Source organism: Limulus polyphemus, unplaced genomic scaffold (assembly GCF_000517525.1).
Source record: "Limulus polyphemus unplaced genomic scaffold, Limulus_polyphemus-2.1.2 Scaffold787, whole genome shotgun sequence".
Taxonomy (NCBI): domain Eukaryota; kingdom Metazoa; phylum Arthropoda; class Merostomata; order Xiphosura; family Limulidae; genus Limulus; species Limulus polyphemus.
In genome coordinates this window covers 1-8,393 of record NW_013666397.1, presented here as the reverse complement: position 1 = coordinate 8,393, position 8,393 = coordinate 1, and positions in this window count along the sequence as shown.

Sequence of the window (8,393 nt, the reverse complement as noted above, 5' to 3'; positions counted from 1 at the left end):
AGACGGTATGCTTTGATGAAAAACACAAATTTACCATAGAACACGAAAACAATAAACAGTTATCTTTTTTAACCTCAACTTTATTAGATCGGACACACAGTTTAAAACCAAAATTCACCGTAAGAAAATACACACCGGCCTCTACATCCCCTGGAATTCTGCTCATGATGCCACACAAAAATCAATACACTGAAAAACCTCATAAACACAACCACAGGACTATGTTCAACGGACTACATGGATGAAGAAATTAACCACATAAAGCATTCCTTCATTCACACCAATAAATTTCCACCAGCTATTGTTGAAAAACTCTCTAAAATTTACCACAACAAAACTCAACTCACGAATAAAATTGACACAAGCAACAGAACATTACACTGCAGTTTACCTTTTGTCCCTGAAACCAGCTCAAGAATTATCCACACTTGGAGAAAACTAGCCATTAAACACAAAATTCTTGTCAACGTCAAATTTTCTCAAAAACTCGGCCCTAAATTAAAAACGTTACTAAACAAAAATTATTTAGAATCACACAATACCAACGTCATTTACAAAATAACGTGCAGAGAAACAGATTCATAGAACACAATAAAAACCGTCCCATGTTTTCCACCATTGCAACTAAAAAAAACTTGGTATATCTAAACACACAGTAATTTTAAACAAATAACCAAACAGAAACAAACGAAAAATCAAGGAATCCATATTAATGGAACAAAACAACAAGTCATGCACAATATCCGGTCATGTGACCTCTTTGTTTCATACTGTATACATATATTTCCTTCCTCATGGTACCTGATGATGACCAAACCTTGTCGAAACGTAGCACATTTGCTGTTATGTTAAACTTATATTAAAGTTTCTTCATTACCCATTCAAGCCGTCTCCAAGCATTAATAATGTACTCAGAGTGCAATTGAAAAAAAAAAAAGAAACAGAAATAAACTTAATAAGGTTATTATTAAATCAAGCTACTAAAACCAGTTGTATAACAACAATTTTAAAAATGTCAGCTAAATTACCGAATTTGTGGAAATTGTTACGTAACTTCTGATATCACAGGTCCTCCTTACTATTTCTAAATTCAGCTAGTTAATAAATCTGAATAGTTTTAAGAAATGCAAAAGACATCCAGTATCTTTTTCTTTTCTCCGATCATCTTAAGCGCAGATAAAATATATTTTGTCAGTTTGCTACATGTTTTTTCTATAACTTGATTAATATTCCACCCTGATGAAAATGTGCCTCTTTAGAATTCTTAAAGTTGTCACTTTCTTTCAAGTATATCTAATACGTAAAATGTTATGATGCACGTTATGTCTCGTGTAACTGTAAGCTGTGGTATATAATTTACAATTCAAATAAAGCTTAGTTGTAAAGTACCGCCACTTTAGATATTTGGTAAATGAAACTTTTTCTCTTTTCGTTCATCAGATAACACTTCTCATACAAATAGACAGTAAGTTTATTTTCCTTATGATCGATATTTTAACAGCTATGATAACAGTAAAAGCCACTAAATACTTAATAAAACATCCTGTTTCATAATAAAACTTGTTATTGTAGTGTGCTCAGAACTCGTGAATAGAGGTGTCAAATCATTGAAAATCATTATTCATAATTTTTCTGCGTCAAATAAAATACAGAATGTTTTCTGAGGATAATTTATACTTAATACACTTTATGAAATGTGTCTTTCTTTCTTTAGCGGTTTGTTAAAACTATACACGACGGATTAATTATAGCACCTCATGTAGTCAAACAAAAGTTTTAAGTCGCTTTTTATTAACTCCTATTCATGAAGATGAAGGATTTACCGCAATGTTGACAAAACTATATTATTTGATGTTTATCTTGTAGACCTACTGGGACTTAATATATTGAAGTAACGATATAGAGATTACAAAGATAAACAAAAGGGACTATAGCTGTTTCTTGGGGGACCGAATTTCACTTTATGTATAACATCTTCTTCTATACTCTGTTTATACGATAGTACCGTTACAGAAAGTTCGTGAGGTGCTTATCAAGTTTAGGAATATTTCAACTAAGATCCTTTTTCAGATACTGAAAAGTATAAGAATAATATTTTGTATTAATCATATATAGAAAGTGGAATATTGATGTATATTAATAGTTATCTATCTTACAATGTCAAAAAGTATAAAGTTCACATAAATATGCATAATATAGTGGGTTACATCTCATATTGTGAAAACTTACACTTTCAATTGTGTAAACTAAATAGGTTGCACCAAAACTGCGTTTACTTAGACCTTGTACAGTGTAAAGTTTATTGTTGTACAAAATATGTGTAACAATACTCAAGTTTTATTATGACATAATGCCACACAATCTATGGATCACGATTCACCAGTGTAAGGCGTTATATACCATAATAATTAATATATGTTGAATATAAATAGCGTTTTGACTGAGACTTCGTTTGTTACATTTCTAGTAAACCTGATGAGCTCTAAATTAAAGGTTTCTTCGCCAGTTATTATGTTGTTTTTATTAGAAACCTATATCATGGGGCCAATAAAAATATATTTAATTTGTTTTTGTTTGCTTCATTGTGATGAAGCCATGTCATACAATCTCAGTTTACCCGAGAATGGTTAAGCTAACACGTTAAGTTGTTCATGTAATACAGTTTTATACAATTGTAACTGTAAAATATCACACCGCAGCTGTGTAATAAAAATTTCCCTGCTACTATTTTATAATATCCATTGAATTTAAATAAACAGCGTCAACAGAGTTATCAATCATTAAATAATTGTTTGTTTGGAATTAAGCACAAAGCTACACAATGGGCTATTTATGCTCGGCCCACCACGGGTATCGAAACCCGGTTTCTAGAGTTGTAAGTCCGCAGACATATCGCTGTGACACTGGGGGCCATCAAATAATATCTCCTCTCCGTAAACAAAAACTCATTAAGAAAACAAATCGTTATGATTAAGCATAACGATTACATGTGTGTGTGAATAATAAATGTCTAATGCTACGTACATACAATTATGTAGGTCTAATACACAAAAACTCATTAAGAAAACAAATCGTTATGATTAAGCATAACGATTACATGTGTGTGTGAATAATAAAGGTCTAATGCTACGTACATACAATTATGTAGGTCTAATACACAAAAACTCATTAAGAAAACAAATCGTTATGATTAAGCATAACGATTACATGTGTGTGTGAATAATAAAGGTCTAATGCTACGTACATACAATTATGTAGGTCTAATACATAAGGTCTAATGCTACGTACATACAATTATGTAGGTCTAATACATAAGGTCTAATGCTACGTACATACAATTATGTAGGTCTAATACATAAGGTCTAGCCTTTTCTACTGTATTTCATTTCATGTCTTCAGATTATTTTATTATCTAATATCTAGAGTTCATGTTCCAACGTTAACAACATGAACATTCATAGAATATAAGTTAAAATCACATCTGTTGTTGCTTTTATTTACACTGGATATTCAGCCCAGTGTAATTACAAGATAATATTGGTGTGGATTTGTTTAATGCAGTACTATCACACATGATACGGTTACTATATTTAGATGAACCTAAAATTATGAAGATTATCACAAATGTATTATGTTAAATCCCTAAAACAGGTTGAATCAAGAATGGAATCAAGCATAAAGACTTTATCCTAAGACTTCTGTTTTCTTTCAAGAGATGTTATGACAATAGTTATTAGATATACACGACTGTTTAAGTTAATGCGAGTGATATTATTCAGATGGTTTAAGTATTGCACGAGTGTTAAATTTAATTATTTTTAGAAGAGATAGTTTATCGCAGATTTGTTTACGTACCTGTGTACGAATCTTACGTTGTGAATTGGCGCTTGTTGTATTATTGCAGCATGTTACTAAAACCTTCTAAGTTTTCGCCTTGTTTTGATCGAGTATTATTGCATCATAATATCTCGTAATGTATAGAACGTTCTAGGCATCGGTCAGGCTATAAATATGCGTACAAAATGTAGTTCGAGTTAGTTATATAGAAATATCTAGTTAGTTTGATAGGTAGATAGGTGTAGACTGCGTGATTGTGAGTTTAACAAAAAGAGCGTATAGTGGTGATTTCTAAAGTGAAATTGTCACAGGTTGTATTGTAATAACAGAGTATAGAAGAATAATTTGTCTTGCCAATTGTGTTCTAAGGTAATTGAACCAGCCTGTGTGGACTTTGACGCGAAGAGACAATTATTTAAAGATATCGATACAATTGTGGTAATTAACTGTGTAACAAACATTTGTATATAAGTTTGACTTGTTTTAATATTGTTTGTTTATTCTTGAAATTTATCACCAACAAGTCACAAACACATACTGTAAAGAATCCAGCCCATTCATACGTAAAAACCTGACAATAGTGTTGCAAGGAATAAATTTTGCTCTCTTAAATCTATGTAATATGAATATTAAAATGGATTAAAAAGAAAAGATACGATGAGCTTACTATATGAGCTATATACAATGGTAAAATTTTTTTCAGTACAAACATGTAACACTAGTTTCTATTATGTTAATAATTCATTAAGCCTGAGAAAATGTCAATATTATTAAAATATATTTAACAACTTATAAGCTATTTTCAAAGGCCAGCCCCGCCATATTAGTCCAGAAAATCACATTCAATGAGCAATTCAGGTACAGGTAGTTAAAGTAATGACTTCAGTCTGTATTATTTAATGTATAGCCTATTTGTGGGTCATAAAGGCATCGACTACAAGGTCATTTTTATTTTAAAGTCTATACAAACTTTTATAAAAAATGTCAGTATTAGTTCCTTATATGTATATCAATATTAACCATATTTGAGCACTACAGCAAGGTAATAAGCACTGCCACAATAAAAGACTAGTGTCTAGTATATGTTAAAGTAATATTTACACAATATTTGAAATTATAGACATAATTGTACTTTTTATTTATTGCTGTAAACTGGTACGGATCAAAATTTATGTACACAGTTCTATTGAGTTTCTTTTAGATAACAGCATGACGAAAGAAGTTTTATTCATCAAGCTAGCACAAGCCTTAAATCTTACCTAACTTGTTTCTACTGGCAAGTAAAACGTTTTCTGTACACAAGAAAGTTATTTCTAAAGTTATTGAGTGAGAGTTCATGGAGATGTTTGAGAATAGATTTATGGCTCATACATTTATCATAAATAACTAGGCTGTTATAAAATCACAAGTAATTTAAAAGGAAATAAATGTTTCGATATACTAGAAATAAAATATTATACAAGCCAAGTCATTGGTTAGTACACACGACATTGAACGGGAGTTACTAAGTTGTTTTAATTAAAGTAGACGAAAACACGACTTTGAAAGGAAGTTACTAGCTTGTTTTACTTTAAGTGGACGAAACACAACTTTGACGGGGAGTTACTAGCTTTGTTTTTGCTTTAGGTGGGGGAACACGACTTTAAAAGAAGTTACTGATTTGTGTTCTTTTATCTGGACGAAAACACGGCTTTGAAAGGGAGTTATTGGCTTGTTTTACTTTAAATGGGCGAAAACACTACGTTAATAAAGGGAGCAACTAGTATGCATACTTTAAGTGGGCGAAAACACCATCCTGAGAGGAGTGACTAGCTTTTTTTACTTTATGGTCAAACCATGACTTTTAAAGGTAGTTACTAGCTTATTTTACGGTTAGGGATCGAAAATCGCCTTTTAAAAACAATTATTAGCTTGTTTTACCTTTAGGGGTCGAAAATCGATTTTACAAATGAGTTAATAGCTTTTTGTTTTGTTTTTAAAAGAGCGAATCACGACATTTGAAAGGGAAATAAAAGCTAGTGTAACTTCATGTGGGCGAAAATACGACTTTGAAAGGGATTTATTAACTTGTTTTACTTTAAATAGGCGAAACACGGCTTCGAAAGGGAATTACTAGATTGTTTTGCTTCATATTGGCGAAAAAACGACTTTGAAAGATTTCACTGGCGTTTTTAGAGTAAGTGTGTGAAAACACAACTTTGAAAGGGATTGACTAGCATGTTTTACTTTAAATTGTTGAAAAACGACATGGAAAGATTTCACTAGTGTTTTTAGAGTAAGTGTGTGAAAACACAACTTTGAAAGGGATTGACTAGCATGTTTTACTTTAAATTGTTGAAAAACGACATTGAAAGATTTCACTAGTGTTTTTGGAGTAAGTGTGTGAAAACACAACTTTGAAAGGGATTGACTAGCATGTTTTACTTTAAATTGTTGAAAAACGACATTGAAAGGTATTTTCTAGATGATTTTACATTAATAGGTTGAAATTCGGTTATGAAAGGGATTTATTAGTTTGCTTTACTTTACGTTGTCGAAAAAACGACAAGGTATAATCTTGTTTACGTTTCGTGGTCGAAACAAGACTTAAAAAGGAAGTTACTAGCTTTTTGTTAATTTAAGAGGACAAAAACACGACTTTGAAAGGGAGTTACTAGCTTGTTTCACTTTAAGAGGACAAAACACGACTTTGAAAGGGAGTTACTAGCTTATTTCACTTTAAATGGACGAAACACGACTTTGAAAGGGAGTTACTAGCTTATTTCACTTTAAGTGGATGAAACACGACTTTGAAAGGGAGTTACTAGATTATTTCACTTTAAGTGGATGAAACACGACTTTGAAAGGGAGTTACTAGATTATGTTGATTTATTTGGGATAACGTACGACTTTGAACGAACCACCTAGACTTTTTAGTATAATTGGGCGAAAACACGGCTATGAAAGGTATTGACTTGCATGTTTTATTTTAAGTGGTTGAAACACGACATTGAAAGGGAGTTTCTAGATGGTTTTACTTTTAAGTGTATGAAATTTCGCTTTGAAAGGGATTTACAAGCTTGTTCTACTTTAAGTGTACGAAAACACAACTTTCAAAGGGCTTTTTAAATTCATTTTACTTTAAATGGTTGAAACTAGTTACTAGTTTGTTTTATTTGAAATTGGCGAAAACATAACTTTGAAAGGGATTTACAAGCTTGTTTTACTTTAAGTTATCGAAAAACGACTTTGAAAGGGAGTTATTAGCATGTTTTACTCTAAGCGGGCGAAAACACAGCTTTGAAAGGGAAGTACTATCTTGTTTTAGTTTTAAGTAAGCGAAACACGAGTTTGAAAGTGAGTTACTAGATTATGTTAGCTTATTTGGAAGAAACACGGATTTGAAAGGGAGTTAGTTATTAGCTTGTTTTACTTTAAGTGGGCGAAATACAGGTTGGAAAGGGAGTTATTAAATTGTTTTACTTCATGTTGGCGAAAATACGATTTTGAACGAATTAACTAGCCTTTTTACTTTAAGTAGGCGAAAACACAACTTTGAAAGGGTTTGACTAGCATGTTTCACTTTGTGTGGGGAGACATGACTTTGAAAATAAGTTACTAGCTTGTGTTACTTTATCCGTGCGAAAACACAGCTTTGAAAGAGAATTATTAACTTGTTTTACTTTAAGTGGGCGAAAATATGACTTGGAAAGGCAGTTACTAGCTTGTTTTAATTTTGAATGGATGAAACACTATGTTTAAAGGGAGTGGCTAGCATGTTTACTTTAAGTGGGCGAAAACACGACATTTAAAGGAGTGAATAGCTTTTTTTTACTTTGTAGCCAAAATACGACTTTGAAAAAGAGTTACTAGCTTGTTTTACGGTTAGGGGTTGAAATTCGATTTGAGAAAAGAGTTAATAGCTTGTTTTTTGTTTTTTATAAGGAGCGAAACATGACTTTAAAAAGGAGGTACTAGCTAATTTTACTTCATGTTGGTGATAATACGACTTTGAAAGGGATTTACTAGCATATTGTTACGCCTCCAGTCGTTAACTGATTTTCCGTAACTTCGTTCCGACGAAACTTAAGCGACACAAGTCCTTTCTTAATAAAACTGGTTTATTCTTTCTGAATATAACTTTACCGATACACTTATTTCAACAATCGCTCAATAATAAACGTTTTAACAGCGAACGTTAACTTCAACAATACTTCCTGACTGCAGTTCAATTACTCACTACCTACACACACATTGTCCCGTCACGTTGTGAGCGTCTTATTTATATACCAGAAAAACATATATCTAGTAAATGCTAGGGCATTCACGAAGGAACAAGATACTTCTAGAAAATAGGTGGCGTGACAATGGTCATGTTACCTCGCTGACGCAACACTGCCCCTCCTTAGTATTGTTCGTCCCGAACAATAGCCACATACAGTAAACCAATAACAATTAACAATAACTTAATTAAATGTACAGAATTACAATCACAAAATTACAATTCAACAAAGTCTCTTAATTTTACGGGACGTATCTTCTTCCGTACTGGTCTCTGTCTCGTTGGCTTCTGCTGC